The sequence below is a fragment of the Lolium perenne genome, chromosome 3 (genome assembly GCF_019359855.2).
Source record: "Lolium perenne isolate Kyuss_39 chromosome 3, Kyuss_2.0, whole genome shotgun sequence".
NCBI lineage: Eukaryota > Viridiplantae > Streptophyta > Magnoliopsida > Poales > Poaceae > Lolium > Lolium perenne.
Window position 1 is genome coordinate 230,436,336 of NC_067246.2, and position 19,576 is coordinate 230,455,911.

At 48.3% G+C, this 19,576-nt stretch overlaps 1 long non-coding RNA gene across 8 annotated transcripts; it reads left to right on the top strand.

Moving 5' to 3' along the window:
• Positions 1-818: 818 nt before the first annotated feature.
• Positions 819-5,716, top strand: LOC127343616 (uncharacterized). Of its 8 annotated transcripts, none has more exons than XR_011755759.1 (5): positions 819-2,245; positions 2,441-4,278; positions 4,393-4,495; positions 4,579-4,702; positions 5,124-5,716. It is a non-coding gene; the product is annotated as an uncharacterized lncRNA (long non-coding RNA). The 8 variants fall into 8 exon arrangements; XR_011755761.1 differs by having other exon boundaries at positions 820-2,245; positions 2,441-4,040; positions 4,149-4,495; XR_011755762.1 differs by having other exon boundaries at positions 820-2,245; positions 2,441-4,040; positions 4,165-4,495.
• The last annotated feature ends 13,860 nt before the right edge of the window (positions 5,717-19,576 follow it).

The window sequence follows — 19,576 nt, forward strand, 5'->3', positions numbered from 1 at the left end:
ACTCATTGCGCTAAGTATATCTTTATTCGATCCGTATCTATTGAATTTCTATAATAACATATCATTCTAAAAAGCTGATGTTGAAGCAGATTCAAGACAGGACTTATCCGCAATCATGGTGGTCGCCACGAAAGGGCCATCAGGATCTAATCGTGAAAGTTTGAATCACGCGCCTAATGTGCTGGCTTTTGTTTTCGCGTCTAGATGAGCATTTCTGAAGGTAACTCCAACTCGCCAAGGCAACACGGCCAATACAATTTTGCAAGAAGAATAGTGATTTGTATACGATGAGGCGGCCTTCCACGTGTACTACTGTAATTTATTGGCTCATCTCCATCTTAGTTCTGATTGCGGTTTATCAATCAAGAAGAATTTGGTGCTGCTGCTCCTGCACCGCGGGCGTCTGCAGTGCAATGCGAGCAATGATGACGTTTTGCATTATTTAGGGTATGATTCTTACGGAAGAGGACATCGAAGGAATTTTCGTCCACGGAGGATGGACATGATTGTGATAAGTGACGAAGCCTCGAAGGATCTACAGTCAAACAACCAGCGGTGGCTCAGACTGTTTCTAGCGCACTCAATAAATAATATATATAATATATAATATATACTATACTTATCCGTGAACAGCCTTGATTTTTCTCAGAATTTTGACATCTTTTTCAGATTAACAGCAAGCTGACACGTGTGTTCATTGGTGGTTAATTCCTGCATTGTTTTGTGTTTGTGCAGTTTCGGTGCTTCTTAGAAATTTTGAGGGAGGCTGAAAGTTGTATTTCCTTCGAACAGCTTCGTCGTGGGTAGAATTCACATGTGCATGTAACCTTGATCAAAACAGGACATCCGTCAAAGCGGTGAGGCTGCATCGGGCTCTGAGCAGACCGGCCACCATGTCCAGCGCCGCTGTCTCCTCTTTCTCCGTTTCCCCGTTGCGACGGTGCTCGGCCACCATCTGGCCTCCCTGGTGTGGTGGTTTGGTGCTGCTGCCCTTCGCCTCCCGCTTGTCCTTTTCTTCCCCAATTTCTCGCCTCTCCCTTGCACGGTGGCACTCCATCGGACCTCTCTCCCCAAACCTTCCGGTAGCACACAATCTGGACGGACGGCTCCCCCACCAAATCCTCGCTCCCACCCCCGCGGAGGCCGCCCCCTCTTCTCCCTCCTTTGACTGCCGGGGTACCTACCGATGTAGTCGCGCGGCAGACCCTCCTTTTCCTCCCGATGCGGTTGGTGGCGCGGAGGAGGACCTGGGCGGCCTCTTTTCCCTCCCAAGGCGGCACGGATTTGGGACGAGCCAACGCGGCCGGTGATCCATCAGGAGCACCTGAGCGGCCTCTTCTCCCTCCCAAGGCGGACAGGCGGCGCTGCTTGGGCGACGATGTAGAGGCGGCCGGGGCTTGACCGAAAAGCTTCTGGTGAGGTGCAGCATGTGTGGTCGCCTTGACAGCCGGGAGCATACGAGAGTACTAGCGCCAGTGGAGAACATCAGGGGAGGAGCGGCGGATTTAGGTGGAGCAGGCCGGGAAGAGCTGCTGGCGAGGTGCGGCCGATGTGGTCGCGGTTGTCCGTGTCGAGCTGCGGCCGCCGCGGGAGCAGAGGGGAGTACTGGCACCGGAGAGTAGCAACAGTGGAGGAGCGACGCCGATGAGGCGGCTGCGATTAGAGGCGGAGCACGCTCTGCATCGGCAACTGATGGAACTGCGATGCCGCGGGGATTGGGGACTCGAAGTGCGACATGGATATCGCAAGTATTGAGGACTCGAAGTGCGACATGTAGCGGCGGTCGTCGGGGTGGCCGGGACAAATTCTTCCTCGCCCAGGCTCTCCCTGACCGAGCTCCTCGGCGTCCGGTGGCTGTTGTAACGTGGTGGGTCAGTTTCTGTTCTGGTGTCGCGGCCGTCACCGAGGTGTGGGCCTCTTGACGACCAGCAGTGTTGCCTGCTCCGCATCTTGGAGTGCGGCGTTGCTGGAAGCCTCCCCGCCGCCACCTGGAAGACGACCAGGGCGTTTATACACTTTTTATGAACAGATTGAAAATTATATCAGGATTTTGATTTTGTTTTGGTTACTGCTCTACAGGAGTTTCGAAACTGGTTGAATCCTTGGGCGATGGAGGCCGTGCGATGCACATGGCCGCACTTGAGATCAGGTTGCTAGCCGCAGATGGGCGTGGAGGCAGATAGGGAGTTAGCAAGTAGCAGGAAGAACCATGACAAGCTGCAGGGCGGAGCCCTTCCTGATGAAGGTTTTTGATGCACTAGCGTTATGAAGTTCTGAATTTTGGTTTGGCGTGCTTTCTTCAATGGTACTCTGTAGTAAGTAGAGTAGCATGTTAGAACAGAAAAACTACATCAATTATTACTTCTTCAATGCATTGCATTTTCTTTTCTTAATCGTATATGCTTTTTAATATTCTGACTCTTACCAATATATGGTTTAGGGTTTTAGATTGCAACATGGTGAAGGAGCATACGTGGATCACCCGATTCACCTACATATGGCTTTAGTAGGCAACCATTTAATATCTGTGGTAACATAGCTTTTTATATAGATTTTTGTATTAATGGGGTTTAGGTAGACTTTTTTCATAGAAGGGTAAACTGAAATCTTAACATCTTTTAACATATGTGGTAGCATAGCCTTTTTTTGTCTAGATTTGTAGAACGATATAACTGAAATCTAAGCTGATCATATGTATTCAAAGGCCAGTAAAGAGTATTCTGCACCGTCTTTTTCGTTTATCTTGAATTTTCGTCTTGCTCTGAAATACGCGAAAATCTATTCATAAAGTATTTTATCTTCTTGGTCATGTCATCATGTGTAGTAATATTTACATTTGGGTGCAAGGAAGTATTATCAGTGTTTACCATCTGTTTTTGGCCTCATTGACGCTACTCAATACTGACCAGGCTAATTAAATAGACAAGCACAAATATCATTAACCTCAATGTTACTCTATGAAATAAAACTTAATATTGTAACCCAGCTTCTGAATTGTCCAGCTGTACTGTTGTGGTGCCTTCTAGCGTTAGATGTGTGATTTAATCTGCTCATATTTCTAACATAGTTTTTTTTCATGTCGCGAAATTCTCAAGTCCGGTATCTAAGCAACAGAGGGTGTAATGACCATTCTCGTGAGATGGTCGAACTTCTTATTAACACTTTCATGGTAGGCTACACCAGAAGAACCCATTGTAGAACTACTGTTCTCTAGAAATTTCCTTTTCTATAAAATATTGATTCTGTATCAGTGATAATAGAAGGAATTCATTCATATCACGTGTAATCTATTATTTTTTGTGTCTTATAATTTTAAGAGTAGTTTGTGTGGATTAGGTATCGTTTAATTGTTTTAATACTGGTGTTACTTTTGACATCCAAGTATTTTGTGACATCTCTCCAAATCAACTTGCTACTGGACAATCTTATTGATCTCAGCTTACAGTATTTTTCAAGGCTGTTCAATTCTGTACTGAGACTATTGCAGAAACCAGTTCCGCTATATAGTATAATCCTTGCCATTTTTTGTTTTACATTCTTCACTGTTTATTTTTTCATGATTATTATTACTCTAATACCAACTCGAGTGCCTTCATACAATTGAGCTGAATGTGACTAATAACTTATGGATTCAGCCTGACGCCTCTTTGTTTTGTCCATCAAGTCCACCTACCTGAAGGTAGCCCTTCTCTACCACATACCACAGGTGCATTAGTAGATGTGTTTGATATAGAAAACCCTATTTGTTCACAATCTGAAGAAATGCTCGCATGGGCTAATCTCTTTTTTCAACTAAAGCTTCTGGGTCATAATATATATGTATTTGTCTACTATGGTGTTCTTGGAGATACAGTCTGAGGTCCAAAGATGCAAGCTGGCCATTTTTGTTAGAAACCTGGTCAGATGATACATTGACATGCCTTGCCGATAACAAGTGTTGTTTACAGGATGTTGTAAGAAAAAGAATGGCATCTCCAAATAATACTAAATAACTCACAGTAGAGATGAAAGATCTTCGTAAGGTTCATCATGTCAGTCTGGTATGCCATTTTACAGTTCTCATAGGATACCTAATCTAGATTATATCTCAAAACTCCTGTTGTTTCTTATTTATTTGGTGACCAGTGTTTTGTTAAATGTGTGTGTAGTTGATTGGCTATGCAGGAAGGATGACTTGTTCCTGTTTTATGGGTACTCCGAAAAGTTACATCTAAAAACCATCTTCATGATCCTCAAAGCAAAAGTGTTCTATGGCCAAGAATTCGCTCCTTTGTATCAGTATCTTGATGGTGTTTTTTTTTCTGTTTTGAGGAAGAGAGAACTTCATTTCATATGATATGAAAATTCTTGAAATCATCTGGTACAAAAGACTGACACTGTTTCTTTGTACAGGAGCTTGGTGTAACCAGGAACTAACCAAACTATTGATTGTTGCATAAAGAGCTACCACATGTGCGACACGAATTAACTCTCTCTTCACCTTGGTGACCTTCAGGTCCGAGCAGTAAATCAACAACTCTTTAATTTCATTGATTAAAGCACAAAGTTCAGATTTGTCTCTTCCTTTGGCATTCACAGACTGGACAACGGCTGCACAATCACTCTCAAAATTAAATGGGCCATGGCACCAGGAGCAGCAAGGTCGAGGCCCTCCCTGAGAGCATTCAGTTCAGCTTTCCTAGCATTCAGGCAATTAGCAAAGGTGCGTCTAGCTGAGAAGATCACGCTGCAGTCAATTTTCTTGCCATTGCACCGAGGCTGGCTTCCCCGCAGAAAAGTAGGATGTCTCTGATACTGGACATATATTCTAAGTATGCCTACAGTTTCAGTGTGCTTCCCTGTTCTACAAGACATATGAATCTTTTAGTTTAAGATTATCTTTAGTATTTCCCTATCCTACAAGCAACTCTGATGTGAAGAATTATAAATTTAGTATCAGTTGTTGGCCTCACTGGCAGTACTTCAACACTGAAGAGGGCAGTTAAAATGCTGCCAATGCTTGAATTATTGGCTTCACGAAAAATTGTTAGGAAATATGCAAGTACAAATATCAGTAAGAGATCTCTTTATTGTTTATCACATAAAACTTAACAGTGCAGCCTCACTTCTGAACTATTTTGCAGCAACATCGCCTGAGGTGTAGAGTCAGTTCGGGTCATAGAGAGGCCAGCAGGAGATCTTCTCAGCTTTGTGGAGGTAGCCCACATAGGGGCATCATTGAGCAGGCTAGCGGCGACCACCATTGCTCAAATGCTCCTTCCAGGGATGCTCAGCATCCTCCCAACAGAATAACAAATCCACAACTCCAACAATGAGGAGTGAAGAAGAAAATCAATACACTGATGCTCCCTTCGGCGATGAAGCAGACTCCACACCCTCCATCGATTTCTTCAGCAAAGGCCTACAACTCATCATACTTTCCTCCGTCCATGGGGACAATGCCGCCGAGCACTGATGAGTCAAACACCAAGCAACATCAGCACTACCAGTCATACCATCCTACTATGCAATTTCCTCCAGGCATGTATCACCAAAAACATGTTGTGCTTTAGGTGAAGTAGAACCTGATGTCTTCTACATATCACACATGTAAGATGATGCCATTAACTATGTAGTAAGATGTAATTATGTCTTAGTGCTTATCCAAGGCAATCCCATGAACTATGTAATTAAGTCTAATTATATATCACCGCTACTGTCCATCATTGCTCAACAACATTTTCACAAATCATTTACAACCATTGATATACCTCACGGCACGGCGTGCCGCCGCGCCATACCTTGCTAGTTTAGTATACGCGCGTACATACGTGTACACAGTCAAGCAACATAAAGGAGTTCTTAGTTTTCTTTTCAAAAACGTAAGGTAAAAGTTTTGCCTCTAACATTGATTATATTTGCGAGAAAGATCTGATGATATTAAAATAAAGTCTAGAAAGATAGAGCCAGAACAAAGAGAAATTACAACTTAGTCCAACTGGATCCTGATGTGGTCAGCCACGAACAAGACGTGCCGCCGGTGCGCCGCCGCTACTCCCCCACTTCAGCCTTGGATCGGTAAGAGTCCCTCTATGGACGGGAAGTCGACGAACCTCAACTCTGAGGAGCCTCCGTCACCATCGCCTTGCCAAACATCAACATCACCTTGAGTTGTTCAAACGCACGGATCCACCGCTCCTTGGACTCAGTGAGGAAAGGGTATACACAAAAACTCCAGAGAGCTGATAGCATGCACCAGGCGGCATATCAGCGATGGATCTCCGCAGAGCACCGCCACTGACTAGGACACCCTCCGCCTCAAAATGCCAAACCGACTGGGCCAACGTCTCCTCAACGCCGCCGACAGGAAACCTACTCAAGCCTACACTATGTACTCGACGAGATCCGGGATTCCCCCACCCTCCGACCGCCGGAGGGAGAATCGCCGCCGACGAGGTGGTTTGATCGTGCAGTTTCAGAAAGATGCCTCTCCGACACTATAGCGGGGGAGAGAGGGTCCAAGGTCGCCACTAACATTAATTAAGAAGAGAGGGTCCAAGGCCACAAGCACTACCACACGGACGAGTCTGACAAAGACACCGACAGCTGACACTGTTAGAGTGCTTTTTCTTCGCAACGAAGATGCTCCAGAACGGCGGCCCTGCCGCGTTGACCGCGCCCACCTCGACGGCCAGCTGGACCGACCATGAATTTCCTCGCGGGTTTGTGGGGGGCGGCGCTACGGTGGAGGTTGTGCGGCGGCTAGGTTTTGTGTGGAGGAGGTGATGATGCAGCCGAGCGCGCGCCCTCTTTATATACGCTGGAGGAAGCCGAGGGGCGCGGCACGCTTGGCAACAACATTAATTTCATTGGTAGCGGTGGGTGGCGGCCACTCGGCACGCGAAGCATCGCCACTAATGTGGCGCAGACTGCCGAAGCGATGCCTCGTCGCCAGTACTGAGACGCTTGAGAAGACGCATTGACCTATGTCACTGCCAGGCAGGCCCGTGAGAGAAGTGAGCGGTCATGCGGCGCGACCGCTCAGCATCCGCCGAGACGCGTCCGAGACGCATATTTGGGCCACATTTACGTCTCTGCGGGCAGCCTAGTCACTATGTGTCGGGCTGTTGGAGATGCCTAAACACTCAAGCAATTTATACCAAAAGACTTATAGTAGAGTTTCAATATTGATGCAATCAGCACATTTTTTTGGCTTCCTGCGCCCAAGCTTAGCTTGAGGTATCACTTAAGCTATCACCATACCATAATTTTGGTTCGTCCTGCGCTACTATTCCCGTCGGCTTGCATCGCTCTTCTCTACTACGGGCGTGTTTGGTTGCCTGGGCCAAAAACCTGCATGCATGCGCCAGCGAGATGGGAGGCATTGCGCGTTGCGAACGGCCATGGGCCACTTTTTTGGCGGGTCGTTTGGTAGCATGTGCGTCCTTTTGCGCGCCGGAGAAGGAACCCAGGCCCCGTCGTTTGGTTGCCCGTTTTCAGCCCATCTTGCACGCAGGAAAACGGGAATCTGTTGTTTGGTTGCTCAAATCACAAGTTCATATCCTTACCACAATTCAAATAGGGTGAGATTACCATGCCATGGCATCCTACATACGATCAAAGACCACTCAGAAAAAGAAGATCCTGACGATCAGCACGGTGAGGAAGGCGATGATGTAATCTTTCACCCGGCTGGGACGTACCTCTGGCGGTGCTCCTTGTAGAGCATGTACTTCTTCCGGCGGCAGCTGTGCTAATGGCACTGCCTCATCGATGGCATGATCTTCCTGTAGCTCCTCTTTCAGGAAGCTGAGGTACTCTTGTTGTGCCTCCTCCAATGTTGCATATCCTCGGTAGCTGTTGTTGGAGTAGCCATTGACCTGATCTTGACAGACTCTCCATGAGCTGTAGATTCCTCGAACCCGTCCGCGAAACACCACATACCACTAGCATGGCAAAAGAAGAAGTTAGCAATCACGACAATGAAGCAATTCAGAAGTGAGCAATAGAACAAGACAAGTGTTGACAGCAAATCTGAAACTAACAGGGGCATGCATATCATTCCAAAATTCATTCACAAGTTCATCCTACACTACCGTGGTGTCGTCCTACCACCACAACAAAAGTGGGTGTCTCATCCTAACACCGCAAAGTTCACCATCACCTGGGGGTTAGTATATACCACCTCATCATACTTACAAAAGGGGGCCAAATGTTTTTCATCCTAGCTACTGCCAGAATATACATCATCATCAGCATAATCATCATCACCATCTCCATGCATGCAACCCTGATCCACCCCCTCAAGGGCACCACTACACCTTGTCGTGGTACTTGCCAAGGTAGTTCCTCAGCCAGAGGACGAGGTGTGGCTCGATCATGCTGATGAAGCTGGAAAACTGGGCCTTGTGGTCGATGAGGTGGCTGAGGGCGACTATGAGATCATCCTCGGTGAAGCCAAGCATGTCCATGACCGCATTGTACAGGTCAGGGTGCATGTCCGTGGGCTTGTTCGCCCTGTTGGCTGTGCGACCTCCTTCACAGCAACAGTCATGCTTGTGAAGGCCACCAGCTCGTCGTCCGCGAAGGCACCTCTCTTCCTCTTGCCGGCGGTCGGCTTGTCAGGCGCGTCGGCGGGCTTGTCAGCATCGAGGTTGACCGTGTCAGACTCCTGGGTGTCAGCATCCTCAGGTGCAGGAGGTGGTGCAGGCGAGCCCAGGGGTTCACTGGATCCTATGGCGTACTTGCCGATGGCGAGGCCGAAGGTGAAGATGGTGTGCATCTCGTCGTAGTTGGCGACGGGCACATTCAGGAACTCCGCATCCTTTGGGTGATCCTACGATACGAAGGGACAATCATGTTAGTTATGCTCGTGGCTGATCAAGAAAGTTAGTGACGAAGACTGAGTTAGTGAGGTGCTCACCGCGACGTGCCCGCAGTAGTGCTCACCCTCAAGGACGATGCATTTGGTGTCCTCGCACCACTGAGCACCGCTTAGATCGCGGAGCCTGCTAATGGTGAGCCACCTCTGCCTCCACTTCCTCAGGTGGTTGTACACCTGAGTGGAGCAGACAGTCACACCACAGTGGTCAGCTAGGCCCTTCGCCACAATATTGAGATGGACTTCCTTGAAGCCTTTGTCAGTTCTCACTCCGCTCTGGATCAAGCCGCACATCTTCTCCAACACGAAGCTGGACATGAATGGAAGCCATTTCATGGTGGCATTCCTTTCCTGCCCGGTCTTCAAGGCCCTCTCCACTTCCCTGCGGTTCTTGTTCTTCTTAGAGGTGGCCAGCCTAGCCGCCACCTCTGCCGCTACCTGAGCCACCAGGTCAGACACATGCAGAGGGGTGACCTTGGACTCATACGTGGGCTACGAATCGGGAACTTGGGAGGGGATCTGAGAGTCCCCAACGCAGATAAGCGTTTGGCTAAACTCATCGCAGAAAAAGTCCTACACACATCTTAGTACAACCTAAATCAGACAAGCAGTTCATTGCAACTGTGAATAGCACAAACCCTTGCAAGATCATGACAGGTGAGAACATTTTGGACTAACCCCTGCTACAAAAAAAACCCTAGGCAAGATCATGGCAGTAGCATACGAAAATGTCGAATCCTAGCTAGATCATGATAGCTCACTACAATCCGAACTAACCCCTGCTACAAGACCAAACCCTAGGCAAGATCTGACAACTCCTAACCTAGATCTAAACATCACCGTGGTACGGGGATAAGGGATGGCTTACAGTCATGGCCAGAGGTGAAGATGCGCTGGACCGGGAGGTAGCCCAGATGTACTCGCCGCCGCCGCTGCAACCGTGGCCGACCGGAGATGCGTGCGCCTCTTACCTGCTTGCCGACGGGAGGAGGAGCTCAAAATTGGGGGGGGGGGGGGGGGGGCAGTGGTGGCGGGGGTGGAATCCTTCCCGCCCCCCTAGCTTTTCGCTTTTCGCCGATGCGCGCCGCAGCTCCCGCCATCTCCATTCTCGTCTCTGCCCGTGCGCCAAACCGGCCGTTCCTCCAGGGCCTGGCCCGGCACTGCTTTGAGAAGCGGTTCCTGCAACAACGCGGCTCGGTCCAGGCAACCAAACGGGCCGAAAATTGCTGACCTGATGCGAGCCAATGGGGGTGCAGCCTACCAAACGCGCCCTACGTGGTTTCGTCCCAGGTGAGAAGTAGGGTGGCCAGCTGTGGACTCCATGTTGTTGCAGTGGCAAAAAAAAGGACCTGATCACTTTTATTTTTATTCTTTTAGGGTCCTTTATGTTAAATGTTAGGATTATGATGTAATTTTAGTTCTTTGTGGGTAATGTTTACAATTTGTACCTCACCGACGATGAATTTAATGCATCACTAGGCCCTTGTAGAACTTTCCCTTGTTCAAGTAATAAAGATAGGTAAACTAACAACTTTAACCAGCTTTCGTTTTGTTGACTAACTGACACGGAATAAGTTTAGCTCGTCGCAATTTAGCTACCACAAACTAATCCGAGGAAATTATCCTGCAGGGTGAGTGACATGCCATAGGCTGCTACTTTAGTCGACCTTTTGATTTTCACATCTGGAGTTAGATGACTTTGATTGCCCATCGCGCCAATCTTCTCTTAATTTTTTTTGAGTGCCTAATACTTTGTGTGTCACTAGATCGAGAAAATTTCTAGAACAATTCGTGATGACATATCCAAAAATCCACTTTAGAAATTGAACTCCTCAGTAATTTGACATACCTTGAAATTTTTTTCATTCAACGCCTCCATGCTTCTTGCATCAATATGTTTGGTTAGAAAACGGCCCTACTTTATCGATAAACAAACGAAAGCACACTACAACGAGCTAAAGTACACCAAGTCGAAGAATCATAAACAAAAATACTAATTCCAAATATTTGTGATAAAAAAATTCAATGCTACATCAAAGTATTTCAAAACTCAAAACAGTCCTCTTTTTTTGGCAATCGTCTCCTTTTATTATTATCCAGACAAAGTACCACAAAAGATGCCGGGCATGAAGGCCCAAAAGGCCTATACTTTTTCTGAACATAAAAGGCCCATGGGTTGACAGACCCAAAACGTCTGTGTATCTCTATGGTTTTGTTTGCTTTCTCTAAGATTGTCTGTTCATCGTTCTCAACTTTCTTTTTACAAACATTTTTTTTAAAAAAACTTTTTCTTACAGAAGGCTGAAATAGATAGAGATATTACTGGAATAAGAATGGTCTCGTCATGATCATCATTATGCTTTTTCCACCTAGAAGTTGTCGCGTTTTCGTCTCCACCTTTTGGAGACAAGCATCAAGGCATCACCGCACCGCACCAAGGATTTACTTAATTAGTATGCAGCGCAAGCAAAATTCGCAGGTACCATCTACAGTCTTGTATATGCTATCCTTGTCTTTATCGAAAAAAAAAAATATGCTATCCTTGTGTATGCTATCCTGCCTATCCATCACACTGATCAAGGTACCTGCCATATGATATTTGTCTTTACTGCGACTATTGCAATAAGAAGCATCAAGGCCGAGTGTATCTGTCATCCAGATGCCCATGACTTTTTTCCATCATGTTAAACTTTCTTGCTGTTCAAAAAAAAAAAACTTTCTTCAAGCCGTGCGTTTCCTGCAAACAGTACAGTAGGAAACGGAGTTCTGTTCTTCTTCAGGCTGCATGCATGGTATCCTCTGTACTCTGTAGTTCATCCTCTGGTAATGCTGCTAATGCCACTAGTCAGGAATCAACGCACAAAAGCGAGGTGCTAACTTTCTTATGATCAATGAAATCTTAGCAGCTCTACTGTTAACTTCCAACAAAATGGCGAGCTGTCAATGTATTTTAGAGTCTAGTCTGCAACTGCCAAGTTTGTATGGACAACTGATTTCGTATTGAGTTGGGTGTAACAATGTACTTCCGCCGTCCATAAAATAATATTGGAGATTTGTCTAAATTCATATGTATCTATACACTAAGGAGTGTCTAGATACATATAAATTTAGACAAACTTGCGACGTACTTTTATGGACACAGGTATTAGACTATTAGCACGTTCCTGGTTCTGATTTCTGTCATAGTACATGCTATTCCAAGCCACTAAAGAAGCATAATGATTAGAAAACCTTTAGGAACTATGTGGCCAAATTCACGTGCGTGTACATAATCTGGACCACAAATTCTCTGGAGAATCTGTTCCCAGATCTCACGGCTCACTATATTTATCTGTGCATCTCTCTGGCTGGACAAAGCGCAAAAATGTATTAGAAGGAATTAGATACGTAAAGACAAAGTAGTTTAGTTGAAGCTGATACTACTTCAGTCATGCAGTTCAGAAGTGGGGCAGTCAAAAAGCAGCAAATTATCAATTAGACATGTGGTCACCAAGAAGTTTGTACACATTCTAACTTTGGTCATGCCGAGTAGATCAGATGTCACTCATGCATGACCGCGAGCAAGGCCTTTTGCACTTTCATATGGTCTCCACGGAATTCAGCTCACCCGAGGGAGGCATCATTCGGCGGTGGCTACTGACAGCAATGCACTAGCAATGGAGATTTGAGAAATTCAACTCTCTTTGATGAAGGCAGAGAGAAAGGGAGAGTTGTTTTCTTGGGATGGGTGAGTCATATTCGAGGTATAAAGTTGCAACGTCCCTCTCTTTTGGAATGATTTGCTCGATCCTCCTTCCGAGGAAGACTATTCAGTCCCCATGTTTTAGAATTCATCTCTATTCGGCGCGGTGGTTGGAAAGCAGCAGAAAGACTAGGAAGTCAAGGTTCACGAATGTTGGTAGCATAGCTTGTTTGCTCCATAATCAACATGTACATTCCAAAAGAGAGGAGCAAGATTTGACGAAAGGAAAAAAGAGATTCTGAACTCCATAATCAACATGTACCACGTTATATTCCCCCAAGATTAAGTTGGAAGTTGGAATATGTGGTTATGGATTTAGACAATAGGAAACTGAAATCACAGAGAAATGCTAGTTGTTCTTTTTTTTTCTGAAAGAAGAGAAAAATGGTAGTAGTAGGGTGAGAACTATCCTGGCTCGTGCCTTTCTGACTACAACTGGGATCAGAGAACATTTGATGAATACGTCTGGCATTCTATGCTGAGGGCTGAGGCCATGCTCTGAATCTTGATCAAAATTCAGACATACGAAGAGAACAGCTTGTCAGGAGAAAGCATACAGCCCACTTGTGAGTCTCACGAAAATCTCTATCAGTGAAATGTGTGGCAGTGGCATCGTGTCACCAATGCCCACACCTGTTTGTTGGTGAATTTTCCTAGTGCTGCATGACGAGCTAAGTAGCATTAGTAGCTACCAGATGACGGCTCTACTTGGCACGAGAGGGCACGGGAGAAGAAATTGGGCATCCTTTTCTCTCGGATCGCCAGCTCCTCCCCCTCTGAAGCCTGAAGATCCTCTCCCATCGTAAAGAACGACTTCAGGTGGCACGAGAGGTCGGGTTATCCAGGTTTATGCGACGAAGAAGTGCTCATGATTACACACTTACACATGCTTCCTGCCTGCTTCTAGATAGTGTGCACTACAACGGCAATGGCCAAGTTGAGACTCATTTCTACTTACTTTGGACACATCTGAACTGAACATTGGCCATTGGGGGTGGAGCAACAAGTTCTGACGGTATTCCTAAAACTAGGACGCCCCCGTGCATGAGCATGATTCAGGTCCTGACATCTCGACGGCGACTTGACTCAACTGGAAGTTGGACGTATGCGCTTCACGGGAGTCGGATCAGCGAAGCACATTCATGCATGCCTTGCTGAAAACCGCACGCCGTTGCTCTGATGTCTGTACCCCATAACTCTGCAGTGTCCTCTTGTGGGGGTATGTGTAGGGAGAAGGGACCAAGATCCAATATCGCAGCAGCCATGGCTGCATCTGCGTGACTGCGTGCGCTACAGTTCGGTCGAATGCCGACACGCGCGCGCCATCTTCGTGGCTGATTATCCAGGTTGCATAAACTAGATTGGGAACTTGGGATTCACTTCTGTTGAGTTCACCACGCGGTAAAAGCGAAAGCCTGATGGAGGCGAATCCGCCATCGATGGTGACGTGCTGCACAGGCTACGCCTTCCTCTGTAAACGACTTCCCCAGAAGCGGGCGCCGAGCTCGATCGCGCGCGATAGGCATGGGACGACGCACCGGTGGCGTTGGCGTTGGCGTGGCGGCCGGTGGGCAGTGGTGCCGACGTGCATAATATGGTGGTGCCTGTCGGTCGTGGGGTTGCGCTGTGCCATCTGAATCCAATACGGCCACCTTTGCGGCTGGCCCCTGAGGCCTCAACCAATATGTCGAATTGCCGATGTAGTACGGCCTCGCATGGTTTTCTCTACGTGTGAAATTTGGCCAGTAAAAGCCACCGGAAATTTGATTGGAGCCTATTCATACAGTTTGATTGATTGCTAACATTTCCATTTTGATGCGGTGGGAGAAACGAAAGTCTATCCATTTGGTAGGCTGTTTTAAGTTAGCAAGAATTGGTTAGAGCATCTCCACCGGCAACTCTCAAATCGTAGCCGGCAGCATTTTGGGATCCTTGTGAGAGAAATTGCTCACACCGGTGTTTCCAATAAAAATCCACGTCACTCTGAGTCCAATACAAGCAGCCGTAAACCCCAAAAGAACCTCATAAGAAGGGAGGATATCGGGCGCATTGGTAGTTGCCGGCAACAAACTCTGCGTAGGAAGATTCCCGTCAGCCCGCCTGTCAGCCTCTCTCTCCCCACCTACCCCTCCCTCTCCTATTTCACTACAAGAAATGGGATATTTGTTAACGAAAATCCTGGTGACAAAAATGCATACCGTCATGGATGTGTCCTTATAGGTGACGAATTCATCTTCCGTCATGCATTTAAGGTAATGCTTGACGGTATGATTTTTCGTCAACAAAAAATCGTCACCCATTACCCAACCGGAAGGGCTTCCATCGTGTCTGTTAATAGGTGACGAAATCAAAAAGATCATGGTGTATGTAAACCGTGATTTGCGTGTACAACGGACCCACATAGCAGGTAAATAATACTAAGTTACTTTATTAAATGTTATTAGTTTTATATATCACATGCGTGACCCACTTGTCAGGAACATATTTAATTAAGTAAAAAATTGTGTTTTGGAAGAATCGAACCAGGGCTTTGACGTGACCGACGCGGAGTGTTACCGCTAAGGTAGACATGGAGTTTTGATCTGGATCCGTAACTAGTCTATTCTACATATTTATTTCAATGGTGTGATGTAGATGTTACGACATAATAATTTCCTTATTAATATTTAAGTCGGCCGCGGGTGCCTCGTTTAAGTCGCGCCGCTAGCAGACACGGCCTATCTAGGTGATCTTGCTAACAGTCGAATCGACTAGGGTTCTCGTCGAGGTGAGAAGAAATCCGTGAAGGCTCCATTGTGGAGGCGGCGAGACGCATCATCGGTGAGTTCTCCTGATTGTTCGCTAGGTCTAGATTTTTTAATCAGTTGTCAAGATCTGTTCTGAAGAACGTTGGCATATTCTTAACTGAATTGTAGGCAATGAACCGAAGTTGGATAACTGATGGCACCCAGAAGTTCACAACAAAGTACATGGCAGGTGTTAGGGATTTCATCAAGTTTGCGCGAGAACACTTGGACAATACAGATGAACCAATCTTGTGCCCTTGCAAGGACTACCTAAATCTGATACGTCAGGATATAAAAACAGTCGAGGATCACTGCAATTGTTCAGGTATGTCCATGACGTATACAAGATGGACTAGACATGGGGAAGGTTTTAGTGATGACGAAGGGCGGGATAGAAACGATGATGGTGCGTATGATAGTGACAATGATGAAGACGAAGACAGTGGTGATTGTTATGTTGATGATTCGTCTAGTATGATCGATGAAGCTGAGAAGTCCGGAAATAAAGGTCCTAACTTGCCAAATATTTATGCTAATCTAATTGAGTCAGCCAAAAAGAACTTCATGAGGGATGCACCACTTTCACTAGGTTGTCGTTCATTATTAAGCTCCTTCATGTCAAATCATACAATGGATAACAAACAGAGGATTTGATCTCTTACTTCACCTTTTACGTACAGCTTTGCCACGTGTGGACTTTCCCAAATCATATGCTGATGCTAAGAGTGTTCTTTCTGATGTTGGACTTGGTTATGAGACAATTCATGTATGCAAGTTTGATTGTTCTTTATTTTGGGGAGATCACAAGGACGATACGTGTTGTGGGTATACTTCATGGGTGTACCATCCACAGTGCCTAGATCCGGCAAGCCCGGGTGGCCCATAGATGGTGATGAGGCATGTGGCCCATCGGGCGGCCCAGTTGCTGTTGATCATGAAGGAAGAAGTCCGGCCCAGGATCGATGGCCGGATCCGTACCGACATTAGGAGGAACCCGGATCTGTGGAGGCCCGTGAGGAACCCGGATCCAGTACGACGTATATGGAAGGCGGATCCGTGACGTGCACGGCAAGATATCGTACCGTAGTTAGGCTATCTGTAATCCGGCTAGGACTCTCCATGTAAACCCTAGATCCGTGCGCCTTTATAAGCCGGATCCTGGGAGCCCTAGAGGCAAAACAACAACTCATTGTAACATCGCGAAAGCGCCCAGATAATTCCAGACAAGCAGCAGTAGGCCCTGTCATCGTGCAGGTGTTCCGAAGCTGGGTAAATCGCGTACCACCGTCCCGTGTGCACTCCGCCCTATGGCCCCTACTTCTTCTCCCCCTCGTGAGGATCCCTCCTCCGAGGTACCGTCGATTAGGCAACGACAGTTGGCGCCCACCGTGGGGCCTGTGGCGTCTGGAGGCCGGAACCGGGAGGGTTCCGCCATGGGAAGCTACGACGACACCATCGCTGTGGGGCGCGTCCTCTACGTCGGAAACCTGCCGATCGTCCCTCCGGATGAGTGTTGGATTCCGGCTAGGACAAACCCCGTCAAGCTCTCCATCGTCCCAATTGGCGGCATTCACATCTTCATCGGGGAAACCGTCGATTCCGACGGAAACCCACTGGTAAGTAACGCAGACGCGACCGCCGCAGAGCTGGACGCTGTCGCGAAGATCCGATCTGAGATGCAGGAGCTTCCCAAGGAAGATTCCGCCTCGGATCTGGAATTTTCAAAGCCCACCCAATCCGCCCCTGAGCAGGAAACAACGGTGGAAGACCAATGCAGATCCGCCTGGGTCTCCTGTGTGTTAGAAAAGCAGAGGTGCCACTTCGTACACTTCTTGGCCCATACCGCCGGAACCGCCCCTCAAGAAGACGGAGCTGGTCTGAGCGGTAGAGGCACCGGAAAACGACGCGGATCCGGATCGGGCTGAGCTGTCGGGGAAAGCGGCACTCCGGGTGAAGAGACGAATTTGGCCAATCCGAGCCCAATTTCCGGAGATACCCCCTCCATGGATACTGACGAGTTTAACCGCAAGCTAGGAGAGTACGGTTTCGGTGATCAGCCTGAAGTCGACTCCGCCCAGCCTAAGCAGGTTCTCGCAACTGTAGCAGCGCTGGGACAAACTGGATCAGAAGAGGCAACCAACCAATCTGACCCTCAGCCATCCCACCAAGGATCTCCAATGTCTCGGGAGCGACCCCGCAGAGATTCTTCCTCGGAGGAGCTCCTGACAGCTGAAGAGATGGTTGCACGAGCAGTTCTTAACAAACCTATAACCCCGGGCGACGCCGCAGATCCGGAGGCTCTAGAGGCCACAAGAAAGGAAATGCTGGCCACAGCCAAGAAGCTCGCCGATGCCGAAGCCGCGTTAAGGGAAGAAAGGGCAGAAGCTGCAGGTTTGGCGGACCACTTCGACAGACAGGATCGCGAAATTACTGCCACACTCGAGTAGGTCAAGAGCATGGCAAAAGAGTGGGAAGTAAAGATGACCTATGCGCAGGCGGAGGCTGATCGAATTGTTAGAGAAGCAATTCCGCCTCGCAGAATCAACTTCGCCACGCCCGCAGAGCAGCGGCCGCTCGAAACCCCAAAGGACAACATGCTAAAAGCTGCGGAGCTGTTGAAGAAGAAGGACGAAGAGGTTGACATCAACTACCTTCGCACACTTGTCGCTTCAGCAATGCAGCAGCAAATTAAGGCGGATACTTCGCGCAGGTTGGAATCCAATCCGGATAACTATGTATCTACCGCGCAGAAGGACACCCGCGCTGATCGGCATCCCGATGATGAATCACACACCGGATCCTCGGAGCGCAGAAGAAGAACCAGGGAACACCCAAATCCGATCCCTGTTCCGTCAAAGACGCCTTCGTCAGATCCAAGAAAGGGAAAGGATCCAATGTACTCTGGGCGAGATAAATATCGCAATCCTTCCCCTCCGCCTAATGGTTACCCGCGCCCCCCTCGCCGCCGTAGTCCAGCCGGAAACACCAGGCCCCCAGGGCATGGTGGGATTGTTATCCGCGACAACGTGCTGCCAAGAAACAGAAACAGGGAGCGCTCGCCGGAACCACGCTGGAACCAGAACAATGTTCGTGAGCCCGAGCCCAGGAGAAGTCGGAATGAGGAGCGCGGCCCAGAGCCTCGCCGGAGCCGCGACCCGGAGCCTCGCCGGAACGACCAGGGCAGCCAGCGCCATGGCGAAGGCAGCCACAGGAGCCGGAGCCAGCACCGGGAAGGCCGAGGAGAATCGGATGGCGGAAGCAAGAAATCGGACCGACCACCTCGCAGGTCTCCCTCACCACCACCTAGCGGTGGCGGCGGAGGTGGAGGCGGAGGCGACGGCCTGAGATCTCGCTCTCGCTCACAATCTCCTCGCCACGGCCCGCGCGACGCGCGGGATCGCCTTAACGAAAACAGAACCGACTACATTGGTCCGAAGTGCTTTGGCAGGATGATTCGAGAGGAACCAAAGCCAAGGATGAACCTCAAGCTACCCGGAAATCTGAAGCATTATGATGGCACCGAAAGGCCGGATACCTGGATTGAGGATTACTATAATGCAGTAACCTTTGCCGGAGGAACCCCTAACATCGCCTGCCGCATGCTCCAGTTGTACCTTGTAGGTCCAGCCGGATACGGCTCAGTGACCTCGAGAAGAACTCCATCTTTTGCTGGTTCGACCTGAAGACCGCTTTCGAGAAACACTTCAGAGGCACCTACAAAAGACCTGCCACGGCAAGCGACCTGCAAGCCTGCATCCAGAAGAAGGGAGAAACCTCAAGAAACTACCTCACACGATGGTTGGCATGTAGGAACGAGTGCGAAAACGTAGACCACACCACCGCCATGTACGCTTTCATTGGTGGACTGCAGAGGGGAGGATTGCTGAGGCATACGCTCACTCGTTTGGCTAACTCAAGCAAGCTGACTTTGGATGAGATGATCTCCATTGCCAGTGATCACACTGCCGCCGATGATGACGCAGGCGGTGATCTCGCAGCTACAGCAATCCCCCTACATCAACAGAAGAAGAACCGTGATAACGGCAACAGCAGCAGCCATAAGCGCAAGAACCCTGATGACCAGAAGAGTGGCGGATCCGAGATGGTCGCCATGGCGTTTCAACGCGGAGGTTCAGGAGGCGGAAGAGGACGCGGTCGTGGAGGCGGAGCCGGCAGGGGTCAGCAGCA